Source organism: Protopterus annectens, chromosome 16.part0, assembly GCF_019279795.1.
Source record: "Protopterus annectens isolate FY-2018-M chromosome 16.part0, PAN1.0, whole genome shotgun sequence".
Taxonomy (NCBI): domain Eukaryota; kingdom Metazoa; phylum Chordata; order Ceratodontiformes; family Protopteridae; genus Protopterus; species Protopterus annectens.
Window position 1 is genome coordinate 237756629 of NC_056750.1, and position 19205 is coordinate 237775833.

Genomic DNA, 19205 nt, shown 5'->3' on the forward strand with positions numbered 1-19205 from the left:
TATGGTGACATGCAACAATACATATCTAACCTTCCTGTGACTGTCAGTAAAACTACTTTGCCAAACATGGTCTGTTCTGCTTTCTAGTTTGCGAAACACTCTATAAAATTCAGTTATGATGTAGTGGATACTGTATCAAATGCTCCAGCATCAGGTACTGTGATATGCAAGAATCCCTGAGTTAAACTGCAGCATTTTCCTGAAGATTTCAAGGTCCAGATTATAAATGTCCCTATGGAGAAAGATTTATGTTTTGGGCATTCATCAGCTGAAGTTATTTAATGAAAGAGGAAATTAATGCAGGGGTCAAATAACTTTTTCTGTCCCCTCTCCCTAGATAGCAAAATAACTCTCTCCAGTCTTGGGCCTTTCTTTAGGAACCCACTTCAAACCAACTTAGCAAAAATCAAAACTGCAATTTAAGAAGAAATGGCAAGGAGAGACTCCAGAAGTGAAAAGGGAATGGATCCCAGTTATCCTCCCCTGATAAGAAAACTTACCTACCTTTTGTACTCTTTCTCCTCCTCCTGTCTGTACCCCCCCCCCCCAATCCTCCCAGAATGGCATGCAGTCTTTCCAAATCATTGCTTCTCTGGAGGCAAAGAACATCATATTCTTGGCTACTTAGAATAATTCAGTCTCTCTCTTTTTAGCAGGGATTACTCCACCCCAAAACTACTAGACTCACTTGTTACCCCAGATTCTATCAGATGTATTGCCACCGGAAGTGATGAAGACTGTTCTTTCCCAACAGGGAAAAGATTTCTGTTCAAGGATAATTTTAATACCCAAGAAAGGCAATTTGAGACCAATTTTAGACCTTTCAGTTCTAAATTACATTTTCATAGTTCCAGAGTTCAAAATGTTTACCTTGCAGACCTCTTTTTCCTCTGCTTCCCTTCAAAGCATACTTGGCCACCTTAGATCTCATGGAGTATTATCTTCACATGTCTATCCACCAAGACCACAGATGTTATCCATGATTCTTTTGTTTGAGATTGTACTTTCAGTTTACTGCTTTAACATTTGGTCTATCTACTGCTGCAGTTATTTACAAAATGGCTGCAGTCATGGTCTTTCTTGGACTTAAGGGATTTCATACTTAAGCCTATGTGGAAAATTGCTTCATTCTGGCTACTACTGCCTAAGACACTCTGGCATCCTTTCTGCAGTCTAGAATTTGGGTTAAATCTAGAAAATACTTTGCTTTTTGTCCCTTTCTCATAGATTTGTCTTTTTAGGCTGCCCTCTAGACTCCACCCTGATTGTAGCTTACCTCCCTTCAGAGAAGGGTTGCTTCTACCACTAGCAGCTTTTAAATATGGCTCACCGGAGCAGTTCAGCAACAAGAGAAGGCCTCAGGAATTCTCGGTTACATGGCTTCATCCATCCTCATGATTTCTTTAGCCAGACTGAACAGTTTGAAAATTCAGTGGTTTCTCAACTCTGCATAACACCAACATCTCCTCTCCTTCCCTGTTCCAGTCCTACAATTCCTCAGTATGGAACTCCTCTACTTGGCCAAATGAGTCCAACCAAAACCAGGTCTCTGTCTTTCTCTAAAGGTATGGAAGTTCAGGACAAGTGGTAGCCTTATCTCAGGTAGAAGCATACAAACAAAGAAATGATGGCCTGACAAAGGCTGTCGGAGCACTGTAGCATCTTTAGACACAAGTGCTTCCTGTTAGTAGTAGTAGACAGTACCACATTTATGTGGTAGATAAACGAAGGGGAACAGGGTTCAACCCATATGCAGACTAGCCACGGTGGCCTGGAAGCTGGCATTTTGGCACAGTCTATCCATACAGGCACTCAACATTCCCTCAGACCAGAGTACACTTGCAGATTCAGGACAGACAGTCACAAGTGGATATTACACTTGGAGGTTTTCCAGGACAGTGGTCACTTGTTTGGAACACCCAAAGCATATCTGTTTGCCTCTCTTCACAATAGATAGTTACACAGGTCTGTGCCAGGACACCTTGCAAAAATGCTTGGATAACAGATGCTTTCTTTCACATGGATGGGAATACTTCTTTATGCCTTTCCGTCTTTAAGGCTGATAAGCAAAATCTTACTGAAGGTAAAAGATGACTGGTATTCCTCTTTTGGCCCACATGGCCCACGCAGCATTGGTCCTCTTTTCTCAATCTCCTGGCCAGGAACTTTTACCAAAAACCTCTTAAGAGAGTGGGCTTACACCGGAGAAACCATCTCTAATCCTCCCCAGCACCTTTGCTTTTTGCCCAAAACGTGCATTAGTGGATGAAAAAAGAGGAGCCCTAGGTCCATCTTACTGTGAAGGCTGCCCTGAAAGATGCACTTTGTGGACATTATATTGTACTCTCCCTACTTTTTTGAAGAAGGGAAGAAGGTTTATGCCCTCTCTAGAAGCCCCGGCAGAAAGTGAATTCTAATATGGGCAGATAGGAATTTGATGCTACTAATCAGAGGAAGTAGGAGATGGAAAGGAAGCGATGAGGTGATGGATAGTGTACAGTGTAACTAGTGTAGCAAAAAAGGCAAGAAAGTTGATAAGAGCAGCAAATGCTTAAGTTTTTGGTTAGTAGAAAGTATTAAGAAGGTAAGCAAGGGTTTGTTTAAGGTATATAATAAAAATGGAAGGGAGAGACAGAACTGGCTAGGCTGAACAAAGATTGGAGGGAGATGATGGAAGACTGGGAAAAAGTAGAGGTACCAAATGAATATGTTTTCAAAAGAAAGCAAAGGGAGTATGCCATTTTGGGCGAAAGATGAGAGAACTGTGGGCAAAGACCATGGTAGTGGAGGAGATTCATGGGGTAGTGGCTACTGTTAAGTTAGATGAAGCTCTAGGACTAGATGGGTTACCTTCCAGAATCGTCACAGTTTTGGCAACCCCTCAACAAAGATCTTTAGTTGAGCACTGTTTAGTGCAGATGGGTCAGAGGATTGGAAGACAACAGCTGTGCTTCCCTTGTACAGGAAGGGAAGCAGAAGTAAACTAGATAGTTACAGGCCTGTTAGCTTAACAATGGTGGCAGTGAAAGTCCTAGAGAAGAAGCCTGAGGGGAAGGCTGGTAACATTCTGGGGGACAGTAAACTCCAAGCAACCAACATGGTTTCATGGACAAAAGGTGCTGTCAGCCAAAGCTGATAAGACTGAATTACATTTGAACTTGATGGAGGGTATACAATCAGAAGTAGTCAAGTAGGACTTCATCAAGCCCTTTGACTATGTCCCACCACAGGAGTTTAATAGGAAGACTGGAGAGGTTGGGGTTATGACCAAGACTGAGGAACTAGAGATCTGCCTGGTTGAATGGTAGTACACATTGTTATGCTAATACAGTGTGTCAGAAATTAGGGATATGACTAGTAGAGTAATCCAGGTGTCTGTCCTGGGTCAAGTTGCTCTTCAGTGTGTTTATCTCAGACATGTCTGAAGGAATAGATAACTGGAACAGCCTCCGTGCTTATGGCACAAAGATTGGTGCAGAAGTGGAGAATGTGTAAAAGCGTGTGGTAAATGATTTGGAAAGACTGAATGTGGTCAGAAACAACCATGGTGTAAGGATATGATGGGATAAGTGGAACTTATTGCAGCAAAGTAGGAAAAAGGATGTGCGGTCATTGGTCATTCCTGGACTGGGTCACCAGTAATAAAGTAAGAGGGAAGTGGTAGCAGTATGCAGAATACTGGGTGTATCCTCAGTGGAACTGATTCTTGAAAGAAAGAGGTAATACTCTGACCCTACGGGGCCTTGGGTCAGACCTCACTGAGTACTATGTACAGTTCTGGAGATCATATATGGAAAAAGGATATCAGGTTATGCGAATGAATAGAGAAGAAAGCTAAAGCTGCCAGAATGATTTGTGGGATATGGTAGATACTGTGTGATCTAGAAAACATCTCACCTGATAAGAGATGGGGGAGTTATTAGTATTTGGAAGATGTGAGGAATAGTTTGTTCTGAACTTGAAGGACTGAGAAGGAAGGAGGGAGGGGAAATAGGTAGACACCTTGAAGGATTAACTACTTTTTGGATCTCCACAGTACTTCTCTAGAAGGTTGTGGAACAGTGGAATGGATTGCTGGAATGGTTGGTGGAGAAGGGAGTCTGCAGAGACATTCATGGTGGTGTGGGATGGGTAGAAAAAAGATATAGGGAGAAGGCAGGGATGGGACAGGAGGGAGGGTTGAATATTAAGGCGCTTAGCGCAGACTGGATAAGCTTTATTGTCTCCTTTCTTCAAGCAGATATAATGGATGCAATTCCCCATTGTGGTCTTCATGCTTGACTGTTATGTTTAACCATTTTTAGTTTAAATATAATCTCTTGCCACTTATTGTGTTGGTTCTTGGTGTTTTTAGTCATTTCATCTCATGCATCTGTTTGTACTACATTATTAGCATTGTTTATGTTCTGCTGTGTATTGCAGTTGTCTTTGTTGTAAACAGATGAATGTTGTGTCTAGCACACATACAAACCGTGAAAGTCGCTGCTACCCAGTTCTTCTTCTTCTTTCGAGTGTGAGCATAAAATTTGTAAACGACACAAACTTTCTCTAACATGTTGCTGCATTTCAACAGTTGCCATCCACTACGTCAAGGAAAAGGGATAATTAAAGGCCAAATGGTAAGGCTATCTCGCCTCGTAAGTGACTCACTTTTTTCCAAAGAGATTTTTTCACTAATTGGTATGTTTAAAGACGGGGGGTGTCCTTTGGGGATGCTCCTGAAAATTAAAAAAGAGGTTCTGATTAAAAGGGGCACTACATTTAAGCCGATTTTAAAAGCAGGCTTAATGGTCAGTACAGTGGCTAGGGACAACTTTGATTCACATGTTTGGTATTGCAATATAATGAAGAGATACCAACATTAGTGGGTAGTATGAAAAGCTTATGGGAAGTACATTTCGGCAAAGAAAGTAAAGAAAAATTAGGGTTCCAGCCTTTTCGAACTAGCCTTCAGGCGGGAGTCACCCCCCCCCTTTGGATCCCCCTCTGTAGTAGGGGTAGGAATCTTAAAAATATGTTTGAGAGTGGAGTTACTACAAGTTGCACACAGATCATTAATGTACAAATGTGGTGCATGTAAGGTTTGTAAAAATATTAATGATGGCACCAGTGTGTCAGTGTGGGGGGGGGGGTGTGAACATATACCATAGGATGCCCTGGAAGATGTAATTGCAATACCACCATGGTAGTCTACTTAGCCACGTGCCTATCCTGTCCAGAATTTTATGTAAGAAAGACAATCAGGAGACTTTGGGACCGTATTGTAGAGCATTTGAGGGATACTTAAAACAAAAACACCCATAATGCCCTTTATATTCATACCTTAGAATGTCCAAATTTCAAAAGATTTGTATTTTTTGTTATTGATAGGGTTTGCAGTGATGTTGGGGGGGGGGGGGGGTGATGATAAACTTGAGTTGGAAATTAGGGAGGCTACGTGGCAGTTCAGACTGAAAACCTGCTGCAAACCTGGGTTGAAGGATTTTGTTTCAGTAGCCCCCTTTTTGAAACAGAGGGCTACAGAAATATGAGTTTACATTCAAGAAATTATTTTCTTCTTTACAATTTTACTGCTGTCTGTTATTACTAACATTTTTTGTTTTACTTTTTGTGTATGTGTTGCATTTAAAATGTGTTTTAACTAATACTATAGACATTAGTGTTTTTTTAATGTTTGAAACTTTAGTAACAGTAAAAGAAATGTAGCTTAGCTTAGGGCTACTCTTTACTTCTGATTCAGTTAATTGAATGATTGATTATTACTTTGAGTATATAACCGCAATTTAGTATAATTGGTTTGACTCTGAAGAAGGCATTAGAATTTTATGGTGAATGTCTGTTGGTGCTGTATTAAATGGTTTGCTACAATTTTACTGCCCTGGTGGCTCTTTTTTTATTTTTTTTAGTGTTTTTCCAACATAAAATTGTAACTAGTGGGGGGGGGGGGGGTCAGTGCTAGGTACCCTCCTGTTTCTTTTGTTTTTTACTTTTGTTTTTGTTTTTTTGCAGATAACCAAGTCAGTATCCCATAAATATGGTTGATGGTGTATTTGCTGATGACTATAAGCTGGGCATTGTTATCCGCTTATCAAGTGATATTAAACAGCTCCTGCAAGGGCTGGAATATTCACATACTTTGTAGTATTTGCGACTACTCAACATATTTTTGTTTGTTTTGTTTGATCTGATGTTATCATGTGACTATTCCTCCCTCCTGGACTCGTAGGATCTGATATTGGATCCGAGTGGCATCTTTTCAGACAGCTTCTAGGCTTAAGCACCTCCCACTCCCATGATCTCTTGCTGCCCTCTAACCCCACAGATCTCATTTGCCGCGCTCAGCATAAGACAGATTCTTTGGCTTGAGCCTCCAGTGGGAAGAAGTAGCTTCATTTCTCTTAATTTTCCTTAATTTCTCCCTTATAGTCTTTACTGTTTGTTGGTTAATTTGTAGGTAGTAATTAGTCCCTCCACCTCCCACTTCGGTTCTTTGTTTGTATGTTTTGGTGCCCTTTTTGTTTTCAGTCTTTTATTCCCTGGGTATTGTAGTTCATTCAGTTTAGTGTTGCTGTTAGTTCTTCAGGATCCTTTCCGGTTTTATTGACATTAGCTTTTCTACTGGTTAGCAATTTAGCTTGTCCCTTAGGCTTTGGCTTTATCTCATGGTTCCAGCATATCATAAAAGCCTGCTGTGTTTCAAAGGCGCTCCTCATGTGGTCAGAAGATGCCCATGTCCGATTCGCAGGAGGAGTGCCTTTATTGTCTGGTCGCTGACCACCTGGAGGTTGAATGCAACATTTGTGCCGCATTCAACACCATGGCTTTGGTTGAGCTCTGTAGCAAACTTCTGTTAAAAGGTATAGTCCAAGGGGGTCCGTTGGCCCAGTCCCCGGCCGAGCCTAGACCATCCTCTCTTAAGAGAAAGGCCCCTTCTCTCTCCGGGTCTTTTTCTTCAAAAAAGGCCAGGCTGTCAGATTACAACTCCTCGGATCTGACCCCCCAGCCTTGGCTCTGTCGTATCCAATTTCCTGAGATTCTAGATCCCGCGACTCCCCCCAGATCTAGGGCTTCTGCTCTGAGGCCCTCTGATCCGAGGTCACAGGAATCTACTCCCGGGTCCAAGTTTAAAGCCTTTGGATCCGACCAGGCTTAATGGTCAGTACAGTGGCTAGGGACAAGCCACAGATCCGGCTACCTAGGATTCAAGTCACGTGGGATCCAAACTTTTTGGATCTGAAGCTGTCAGATCTGGGATCAGTGTCTGACAGTTATAGAGGACTACAACACAAACCAAAAAGAATCACTGTTCCAATGTTCACCAAAACACCAAAAATACAGAACAGATGGAAGAGGCACAAATCCGTAATCCACACAAATTCCTTTATTAAAACGACTCTTCAGTCCAATAAAACGCAGAAACAATAAGTTTGACTATACAGTCCACTAACGCGATTACACCAGCACTGCGTTTTCATTTAAACCACTTCATCAGATGATGCAAATGCATACATACACAAAAAACACTCCTTATATATTCATCAAAATAATTAAACAATTAGTTAATTAAAGGGAACAAGATACTTAAACATTTAAAGGGGTAAGACCTATAATGCATACAACACATACATTAAAATATATTATAATGGATTCCCCCACACTGACCTGATACATTAATGGATTAATAAATTAATATTATTATCAACATTTAATAAAAACTTTATAATAACTTAATCTAACAAAACAAACTAAATTCTTTAATACAACCAGCAAAAGCATTACAGCTTGTGGTATCCTATACTACCAACACTTTATAATGTAAACTGATTTTAATACACATTTAAAATAAGATAAATATAGAAAAAATAATAAATAAAAACATAAAATGAAAACACTTAAAGCTTAGCTGATCTCAGCTTGAGTACAGGTGCTAAAGAGATGGCATCATTTAGACCTGGAGGTTTATTCGCCTCCAAGGAAAGCTGCCACAACAGCTCTTTAAACTCAATCGAAGTTTCCCATAGCCCACCTCTTACATCCTTTTCCACTACTTCCAACACAAAGAAGCTAAATTTAGCTTCCTGGCAAATTAATTTATGTCGGTATAAAGCATTATTAGTACATTTTGTTTTTATCTCATAGTAATGCTCATAAATTCTATTTTTTAACTTTCTTTCCGATTTCCCTATATAAAATGCATCACAATGATCACACAAACCTAAATAAACTATCCCAGAGGTGTGACAGTTCGCAAAATATTTGCTCTGGATCAGTTTGTCCCTGCTCTCTAAAAAAATTGTTTGCTTAGTACAAATAAATGGGCATTGGGAACACCTTCCACATTTAAAGGTTCCTAGTTTCCCTTCCTTAACTTTTTTCATACCATATTTACCCTCCAGAATAGTCTTTAAGCTTTTGCCCCTTCTATATGTACATTTCAAAGGTTCTTCAAAAATGCATATCAAATCTGAAATCTGACCAAACCTACACCATTCTTCCTCCAAAATCTTCCTAATTCTAGGTGCACTACCATTATAATCAACTACAAAATTTCCTGTACCCTCACTGTTAAGCTTTGTAGATTTCATCTCATTCAAGACAAAATTTGAACCCAAAATGGGTTTAAATTTGTCATATCTACCTTCCCTAACTTCTCTTTCTATAGGCTCAATAAGATCTTTAGGGTAGCCTCGATCCATAAACATATTGTGCAAAATCTTACATTCATCCTCAGAATCACTCTCCCTTGATGTCATACGGCTACCCCTCACATATTGTCCCTTAACAATACCTTTTTTCTGATGGTAAGGGTGAGCACTATTAAAAGCCAAATAAGAATTCGAAAATGTTGGCTTTCTAAAAATCTTAGAATAAAAACAACCCTCATTTTTGCCTATAGTAATATCCAAATAATTTAAAAATTATTTATCCTTATTGTAAGTAAATTTTAAAAAATCAGTGGACTCTGAGATATCCTTAAAAAAATTCTAAAAATTCATCCATCGTCCCCACCCATAAAAAGCACATATCATCCAAGAAACGCTTGTAAAATTTCCAATTATGGGCATATTTTGAATTAATAATAAATTTTTCTTCCCAAGCTGTTAAAATAATATTAACATATGTGGGGGCACATCTTGCACCCATCCCTACTCCCTGAATCTGCTTAAAAAATTCTCCCTCATAATGAATAAAGTTGTTGTTTAAAACTAATTCCATAAAAACTAGGATCAAATAAAATTCATTATTATTAAATTTACCATAATTTATCAGGGCTTCTTCAAACCACATCATCCCCTCATTATGGGGTATAGATGAAAAAAGGTCCACTATATCAATAGTTATAAACGTAATATTGTCATCATACAAATCCTGAGTTATACTACGCAAGAGGTCCCAAGAGTCTTTAACAGTCCCCTGGCCTCCCATAGATAAAGACTTTAGCTTTACATCCAACCATCTCGCCAGTGGTGCAGTAACTGAGCCCTCCGAAGCAACAATAGGTCTCAAAGGGGGGTCTTCCAAGTCTTTATGTACTTTTGGTATCCCAGAAATAAAGGGGACCTTAGGTTTCTCAACGTGAAGGTATTTAAAAGTTTCAACATCAACAGAGCGTTCCATAAGCAAGTCATTTAAAACCACATATATTTTTTTATTACCTATATTAATCTCATTTAAAGAGACTCTGACATATTTGTCTAAATCATCTAAAATTTCCATCATCTTAGCTTCATATAAAATATTATCCGAAATAACAGAACCTCCACCTTTATCTGGTTTCATAACTCTCACTGTAGTGTCCTCCCTAAATTCCTTTAATAACCCATATTCTTCCTTAGTAAGGTTATATGTAATATTGTTCCTTGGGAGCTCAGCTCTAAGTCTACTCTCCATTAAGGCCTCAAAATTCTCCCTAGTACTAGCATGTCCCTGAAAAAACAGTTCTAAATTTTTTCTTTCTTAAAAATAACTTGAGGTCAATCAACACCTTACTAATATCCGCCTTTGTGTTAGGAACAAATTTAAGACCTTTTGATAGTAATGAAAAATGTGCTTTATTTAATTCATATTTACTATAATTGTAAATAGTATAACCCTGATATTTATTGATGCAGCCTTGGGAAAAAATAAAATCTGTGTTGATACAATTGCTAAACATATGTTCTTCTATCAATTCCACTGCTGAAATCTCTTGTTGCTGCTGTTGTAGTTGCTCTGCATGCCCCTTGCCCCTATATACCTCCCATACTGGTAGTTTTTTTTGCTGGTAATTTCTTATTCTCTCTGACCTCCTTAAAGGGGGGGTATTCATCCAAATTATTCAGATCACCTACTTCATCTTCTCCATTTGATACAAAGTGCTCATTCCCTCTCCTATCCGTACCAAAATCATTATGGTTTCTGTACGAAAAATATCTTGGTTTGGGATAACACACTTTGTCCTTATATTCTTTAATGTCTCTATCTAACTTCGTACTTTTCCTAATATACGCTTTATTAATATTATCAATCTTCTGCAACATATCGTAATACTGTCTCTGCCCTTCCTCTACTGAAAATAACAAATCTTCTGTAATTTTCTGGTTAATACCTTCAATTTTACTAGATAGAATTTTCATTTCCCTTTCATTTTCTCTAATAATGGCTTTTAAGATTTCAAACACACAATTATCAAAAATTTCTAACAATTCCTGGTGAAAAATACTTCCTTCCTTCACTTTATTAGGATATTTCACCACCCTCAAGCCTTTAGGCAGAATTTTTAAACGTAAACATTCCCTCAGGTATGCATTCTCCATATCATAATTTTTGTATTGAAAAAAAAACATAATCTAACAATTTTATATTATAGTCAAACTTCATTTCATAATCTCCCTCATGCTGTGAGGGTAATTTAAAGTCCTTAAAACAATATTGCTTTTGAAAAAAACTTTTAAAATCAATTTTGCGACTCTCACCAGTCTCTTTGTGTCCATTACTATTATTTGTACTTTCGTTGTTAGAGCCAACACCCACAGCGTTTTCTGACCTAAAAAACGTTGGTACATCTGAACTGATATCACCATTAGTAACGCTTGCATGAGATTTCTGTGCTCTGTTACGCCCGTTAGCGAAAGAGACTCCTTTCCCGCCATTCTCGTGCTTCGACCTATTGAGCATTTCCTGGTTCCCTGGAACACCAGGAGATGATGTTAGAAAGGGCTGGCTTCCGGTTTTATTGACATTAGCTTTTCTACTGGTTAGCAATTTAGCTTGTCCCTTAGGCTTTGGCTTTATCTCATGGTTTCCAGCATGTCATAAAAGCCTGCTGTGTTTCAAAGGCGCTCCTCATGTGGTCAGAAGATGCCCATGTCCGATTCGCAGGAGGAGTGCCTTTATTGCCTGGTCGCTGACCACCTGGAGGTTGAATGCGACATTTGTGCCGCATTCAACACCAGGGCTTTGGTTGAGCTCTGTAGCAAACTTCTGTTAAAAGGTATAGTCCAAGGGGGTCCGTTGGCCCAGTCCCCGGCCGAGCCTAGACCATCCTCTCTTAAGAGAAAGGCCCCTTCTCTCTCCGGGTCTTTTTCTTCAAAAAAGGCCAGGCTGTCAGATTCCAACTCCTCGGATCCGACCCCCAGCCTTTGCTCTGTCGTATCCAATTTCCTGAGATTCTAGATCCCGCGACTCCCCCCAGATCCAGGGCTTCTGCTCTGAGGCCCTCTGATCCGAGGTCACAGGAGTCTACTCCCGGGTCCAAGTTTAAAGCCTTTGGATCCGACCAGGCTTAATGGTCAGTACAGTGGCTAGGGACAAGCCACAGATCCGGCTACCTAGGATTCAAGTCACGTGGGATCCAAACATTTTGGATCTGAAGCTGTCAGATCTGGGATCAGTGTCTGACAGTTATAGAGGACTCCCTGTCGGGTTCTGGCTTGGGGCAGTCCCCTTCTGCTTTCAAACACAGGAGCTGATCTTCGGACAGGCATGCTTGGTCATTGTGGTCCAGACATCCATCCCCAGCTATGTCCTCTGTCTCATCTAGGTCCTCCAGGAATTTGCTCCCTACAGATATGGACAGATGAGGTCCTTTCTCAAGGCTCAGATTGAATTGGGGCTTCTTGTGTCCCCTGTTTATCTGGCCAGGGATCCATCTCATACCCCTTTGCTAGCTTCTCCTTGTATGATTCACATGGTTTCGTATTTTCAGGCCCTGGGACGCATTGGGGAGGAGATGGGGATCCTTAGAGGCCATTCTGTAGTGTCGCAGTCCCTGACTGCCTCTGCTTGGCATCCTCCTAGGAAGACATAGTCCTGGACCCCACATGTCACCTCAGTTTCCTTGGGTGGGGGCTCTGGACCTGTTTTTTCGACTGGTCCCTTTCCCTTGGTGCTTTAACAGTCGACATCTTGTGACCGGTACTGTCCGGAGGTCAGAAGGCTCTGGCATGCTGTGATCCTTCTTCTCAGGTGGGCTTGCCTGCCGGGAGTGCAGATGGGGCATCGGCCACCCCTTCGGCTTTCTGGATTGTAGAGAGGGCTTTTTCCTTCGCTAGAGTTTCCTCTCTGGCTTTTCAGGGACCTTCCCAGCCCCCTAGAGTGGACTTTTCTCATCCTGGTCCTATTCAGCCCTTTCGAACTAGCCTTCAGGCAGGAGTCACCCACCTTGGGGTCCCCCACTCTTCTGAATCCTACCCTCCGGAGGAGGTGTCCCGGAAGAGATCATGCAAGAGGAGGCACCTAGACTCCCCTTCAGAGTCTCTCACTGAGGATATGGACTTTGATGAAGGGGACGGGGTCCCCCAGATCTCTGCTCGAGGATGTCTCCTTTTAAGACATCTTAGAAATCCTCAAGCTTAAAGGTGGATGGTGTTCTTTACCCCTATCCTCCAAGGAGTTTGTGTTCCTGAAGGCTTTTGGGATGGGTCCAGCTACCTCCTGGGTTCTCCCCGCCGACGAGCTTGTAGACCTTATCGCCAACAGGGTGTCAAAGGAGCTGGATTCTGTGGACCCTGTACGAAAGTGCGGCAATAAATTTCTCAGCCCTCTTCCGACAAACACTTCAGGTCTAAGGGTGTGCCAGTCGATGCCATTGTGGTAGCTGCCACCACCAAGAAAGAGCTGTACCAAGAGTCCCGGGTGATTGACAGACATGGAAAGCGGGTCTTTGCCTCAGCTACCTTGGATCATTGGGCGCTTAACTACTTGGTACATTTTACCCGACTCCAGAGTGAGTTTGTTAAGGAGATTACCATGTCCTTCTCTGAGTTGCTGCCTGCTGTGGAGCTATGCAAGGGTCCCCCACACTTGTCTACACTCCCTTCCCTGGGTAATTTCTCGATGAGGCTGATTGCTAATGCTGCGGAAGGCACCTCTCAAGCGGCTGGTACAGGCGTTACTGTTCGGCGTCACATCTGGCTGCACCTTTGCAGATTTGCATAGTCCTTTAAGGTATACTTCACCAACACCCCCATCGGTTCTACCCTCTAGCTCTTTGGTCAACGAAATACTCAACAGCAGGAAGGCAAGACCTGGTCAGCTGTGGGAATCAAGTTTTCTGGGTCTATATTAGATCACTGAACACTTAAAAAAGCGAACGGTGATTGATTGACCATATGTAAGCAAAAGCTTAAAATATCGAAGCAACAGAAACCCAAATTTTTTTCCTAGGGAAAGAATTCGGTTGTCCGTTTCTGTTGCTTCGGTATTTTCAGTGCTGTGGTGGAAAGTTACGGGTCGGGTTCAGGTAAGTGTGCGATTGTGTGGATGCGAGTGTTAGGGTGGATTAGGTGAGTTAGGGTTAGGGCGCGGGTTGGGTATGTGTGCAGTTGTGTGGACATGAGGGTTAGGGCCGGTTAGGTGAGTTAGGGTTAGGGAGCGGGTGAGGTGAGTATACGATAGTGACAGACCTTAGGGTTAGGGTTTGGGTTAAGGTAAGTGGATAGTTAGTGGTGTGTGTATAGTTTAGTTTAGGGTTAGGTGACAGATTTTAGGTGTATGTGTGTGGATTGCTGTTTGTTTGGTGTGCTTGTGTTGTGTGTATGCGTTTTGGAACAGCGATTTTTTTCCATAGGAAAAAAATTGCTGTTCTAACAGTTCGAGATTTTAAGCTTTCGCTTACATAAGGTTGATTATTCATGTTCGCTTTTTTAAGCGTTTGGTGATCTAATATAGACCCAAGTTTTCTACCCCTTGGCACTCCTTCTCCAAGACGTAACAGGACCAGGAAAATGTGGTTTCGCAAGTCACAGTCAGGGAAAGTTTTATCACTGCACCCAGTCACAGTCAGGGAAAGTTTTATCACTGCACCCAATGGGCTGGGCAAATATTACAAAAGATCACTGGATCCTAAGCATTTCCAGGGACTATTTTATTCCCTTTTCTCCGCCTCCCCCTCCAGTCAAGAAATACCTCCCCGATGCGGCTCCCCATCAGAGGGAGTTAGCTAAGAAAGAATTGTTGAAACTTCTTCAGAAGAGAGCCATCCAGGAGGTCTGCCTAGAACAACGAGAATCCAGATCTTACCCTTGCTTCTTTTTGGTGCCAAAGAAATGGGGGACCTGCATCCAATTTTGGACTTCAACTGCTAAACCTCTTTAAGAAGTCCCAGTTCCGGATGGTCACTGTCCAGTCTATCGGGCCTTTTTTGCACAAGGACAATTGGATGTGCTGTGCGCATCTCTAGGATGAGTACTATCATATAAAAATAGACAGGTGCTCCAGGAGACATCCCCGCATTCATGTAGGGGCCAGTCATTACCAGTTCAAGACCCTGCTCTTTAGTCTCACCACAGCCCCCTTGGGTGTTCACCAAGTGGATGGCAGTGGTCGCAGCTCACCTGAGACTACAGTGATTCCAGTTATTTATTTACCTTGACGATTGGCTCCTCACAGCTCCCATCAAGCATTGACTGGCCACAGCCACTCAGTACGTGCTTCGACTGTTTGACCAGTTAAGGATTACAGTGAACCTCCCCAAATCGAATCTGACCCCATCCCAATATTTGGAGTTCATCTGAATTCATCTGGACACTCTGTCAGAGATTGCAGTGCTCCCTCTCCTCCGTGTACATCTGATCTGATCTCATGTCCAGTGCCTTCTGGATTTGACTCATCCTCAGGTCCATGTTATACTCAGGGCCTTGGGATCCATAGTAGCAGCAATCTTTCTGGTTCTGATAGCCATATTCTATGTGAGAGCTCTGCAGTGGACTCTAGCGGTCCTGTGGTCTTCCCTATCTCATCCGATGATGGCTTCAGTCTGTCTCACTCCAGTGTGCGGGCGTCCTCTCCTTTGGTGGGTTCAGGCTCCAGACCTCCAAGTAGATGGACCATTCTCTCTTCCTTCCCCCAGCACCACCATGAACTCTGACGCTTCTCTGTTGGGGTGGGTTGGGGGCTTTACCAGGGAAAGACTGTCTAAGGCACGTGGTCCTCTGCAGAGACCAAACTGCATATAAATGTACTGGAGATGAGAGCAGTCGTCCTCATGTTGCAAGCTTTTCAGGACTGCCTCCCTCTAGGTACTACTGCATTTCATATGGACAACATGGCTGTTGTGTGGTACATCAGCAAACAAGGGGGGCACATGGTCTTAACTGCTTTGTTGCAAGACCATGAGAGTGTGGGAATGGGCAATGTCCTCTGGGCACTTTCTCCTTGCAATGCACATTCCCAGCGAGTCCAGCGTATTGGCGGACAGACTTAGCAGGGCAATCTTGAGTCCTCACGAGTGGTCCCCGCATCCTTTGATTTCGAAAGACATTTTTTTCCACTGGAGTCAGCAGAGTTGTGATCTGTTCACTTCCCCTCACAACTCCAAGTGCAGCTGGTATTTTGTCCTGATTCCCCCCCTTGGGGAGTCCCCAGGGACGCTCTGGTTCATGATTGGCCTCTGGGTCTCCTTTACTCCTGTCCTCCTATACCCCTCATTCCAAGAGTGCTTCAGAAAGCCCGACGCCTCAAGGCCACTTTGATCCTCATCTCCCCCTTTTGGCCTTGGCAGGTGTGGTTCCCCTCCTATGGTCTAATTTGAAGTACCTCCCTTGGGTACTAGATCCCCTTTTGGATCTGATTTCCCATCCCTCCCAGCTTCTGACCCCCAACCTTCAGACTCTTCATCTGACAGTGTGGCTTGTCCACTTCCTGTAACCCTGAATCAGTCCAGGCTTGCCTGTCCCATCAGGGACATTATTCTGGCCTCTCAAAAGACATCCACCGGATAAGTATATGCGAGTAAGTGGACAAGGTGTTCTATTTGGGCCAAGTAGCGAAATTTAAACCTCTTCTCCACTCCCATCCTAGACATCTTACTGTTTTTGTCTTTGTGTTTTCAAGAAGGGGCTAGATTTTCTACCATCAGTGCAATTGTCAGGGATCTCCAGTTTTCACATTTGAGAGGAACATACTTTTACCTCTCGCCTCTGTAAGGCATTTCTAAAAGGTGTTTTTCTGCTCCGGTCTCCTGTCAAGGATCCTCCCTCGCCTTGGGGACCTTCCTTTTCTTCTGCAATCTCTTACACAGAGTCCCTTTAAGCCTGCTGCTACATGTGATATGAAATTTTTATCATGGAAGACTGGCTTTCTGGTAGCCATAACTTCGGCAACAAGAGTTTCAGAGTTGGAGGCTCTTTCTATCAAACCTCCTTACATGGTGTTTCATAAAGACACAGTGGCTGTTCGAACCAGTCCTTCCTTCATGCCTAAGATAGCCACGGAAGTGAATTTGAATCCGTCTATTCAATTGCCTGTTTTCTTCCCTAGATTTTCTAATAAAGGGCAATATCTACTCCTCTTTATTAGAAAAGCTAATAGACCGTTCTACTTTGATAGAATAAGTTTCCGCAGATCTGACCAACTGTTTGTGGCATTTATTCTTAACAGACTGGGTCAGGTGGTCTTTAAGGTTACTGTCTCTCGTCGGATTTTGAAGTGTGCGTTTCCTTTGCCTATTCATCTAAAGGCTTATTACCAGGTCCAGTCAGAGCTTATTCCACTAGATCAATGGCTACGTCAACAGTCACGGTTCTTCATGGATAGAATAAAGAGTTTCCGCAGATCTGACTAACTGTTTGTGGCATTTTCTCTTAACAGACTGGGTCTCAGGCAGTCTCTAAGTTTACTCTTTCTCGTTGGATTTTGGAGTGCATTTCCTTTACCTGTTCATCTAAAGGCTTATTACCAGGTATATTCGGAGCTTATTCCACTAGATCAATGGCTTCTTCAGCTGCCTATCTGACACCATTCCATAGATGAGATTTGTGTGGCAGCTAACTGTTCTACTTCTCACACCTTTGTTAATCATTATAAGCTTGACATTGATAACAGGAGCAGGGCTTCCTTTGGCTCCACAGTTTTTCGGCATGTCCTTCTTTGAGGCCACCCAAGATTTAGGATAGCTGGGGACTCTGACCCAAGAATGAGGAATAGTGACATGGATAACATCAGACAGAGTTATGTACTTACCATAACTTGGCATCTGTGTTATCCTATGTCACTATTCATCACTATCCCTCCCTCCCTCCTTCCCCCATCCTGTGGGATCTGGAGGAAGTGGAGATGTCCTATCTGGTGGTCAGGTCTTATTAGGCTGCTTTCTAGCTTAGGCCAAACTCGATCTGAAGGGTTAGAGGGCAGCAAGGGATCATAGGAATGGGAGGAGCTCGAGCCTAGAAGCTGTCTGAAAAGTTGCCATCTCGGATCCTACAACCCAAGAAGTACATAACTTTCTCTTTTGGTACACTAGGTATGTATCATAACCAATCTCAAGCTAAAGGCAGAAAAACGCATCATGGTAGCAACTCTCTCTCTTATTCAAGCATGTTTCCAGCATTCAGGAAAGCCTCTATCTGGCCCAGTTTGCAAGGGAATATCTTAAAGCTCCAAAGAAGTTTTTCTACCACTTTACTCTTCCCTTATCAAATCCTTGGGTATGTCACTCCACAGGGGATATACACCAGGGTACAGTCACTCAACTGGAAAGGCCCAAAGTGTTATAACCAAGAAAATTAAAGGCATTAAATTCTTTTACTATCGCAATAGATCATCTCAAGCCTCCTTGTACACTGCAGCCCTCCACCTGCTCTGAAGTGGCCTGTGTTTCCATTTGGAGTCCTTGAGAGACCCACCCGTGTTTTACATACTATTTCTTCACAAAACCCATGGGTGTATAAACACCTGCACTAGGGAGCCAGCTCTACAGGAAAAAAATTCTGAATGGTTAGGTTCTTTTAAATGTTTTTAAAGGATGGCAAGAATGTTTGTGTGTTTACCTAAAGGTTTGTAGTGCTAGGCATCTAATCCCTGTGATAGCTTGCTTGGTATTCATATTTTCCTGCTTACTAGAGCAGGGAAATAAAGAAATGCTTCTTAAGCTGTAACTTGTTTTGATATTCAGGTACTGGGCTCCCTGTGTTTGCTTTTGCAAGATGTTCATTACCTTTGGAGTAATGCAGGAGTAGTCTGCTGCCATGTCAAATTTGTTTAGGTTGTGGCTTATGCATTTTTACTAGGAATTAATGGAACTTGTTATCAGTTGTGTTACATTGGCAATGACTTCAGAGGTCAAATGACATTAAAATAATTTTCAGTTCTCTGCTTTCTCAAGCAAAGCATCAGTGAAGGCTTCTTCTTCTGTCATTTTCTGGTTATGCTGTTAATTTAGTTTTCTCTCCCAGCATGAAAATAACTGAATGGCATATTATCTGTATTTGAAAAAGTGACATGATCAACAAGACTTGCCAATATATAATGAAAGTACATCATCCTTTGACTCATGGCATGCTGCTGTCACGAGTCAGTACATTTGTCTAGTAATCCAGTCACTCAATCTTTTTGTATTTCTTTCTCCCCTTTTTCACAGTAATACTTTCATGTATGCTTAGTTACACTAAGGCACCTATTGCTTGACTGCTCTGAAACAACTGTTAGCACATTTGTCACTGGGTAGATAACGGTTGTCCTGTGAACCCTTTTTAAAAATATAACGTGAGCCATTGGCAAGTTGGTTTAAAAATAAGTAGAAGTGTTTCATTTTCAGCTAAGTTAAACTACCTTTGTTCTCAACAAGCAAGCCTTTTTAAAGTATATTCCTTATCTGTTAATAACATTATGGCAGATATTGAAGTCTTGGAGACTGCTGGATAGAAGAGTATGTGTTTTGGATCATGTCTCCATGACAGTAGACACTAATCCTGTTTCTGAGATGGCAGCTCGTGACATCCTAGAAT

The 19205-nt window shown here is 42.1% G+C and overlaps 1 protein-coding gene across 3 annotated transcripts in view; it reads left to right on the forward strand.

Annotated features, from left to right (window-relative positions):
- The window catches only part of PARP2 (poly(ADP-ribose) polymerase 2), a 1124938-nt gene that overhangs the window by 659389 nt on the left and 446344 nt on the right, over positions 1–19205 (forward strand). The gene's annotated exons all lie outside the window — the stretch shown is intronic.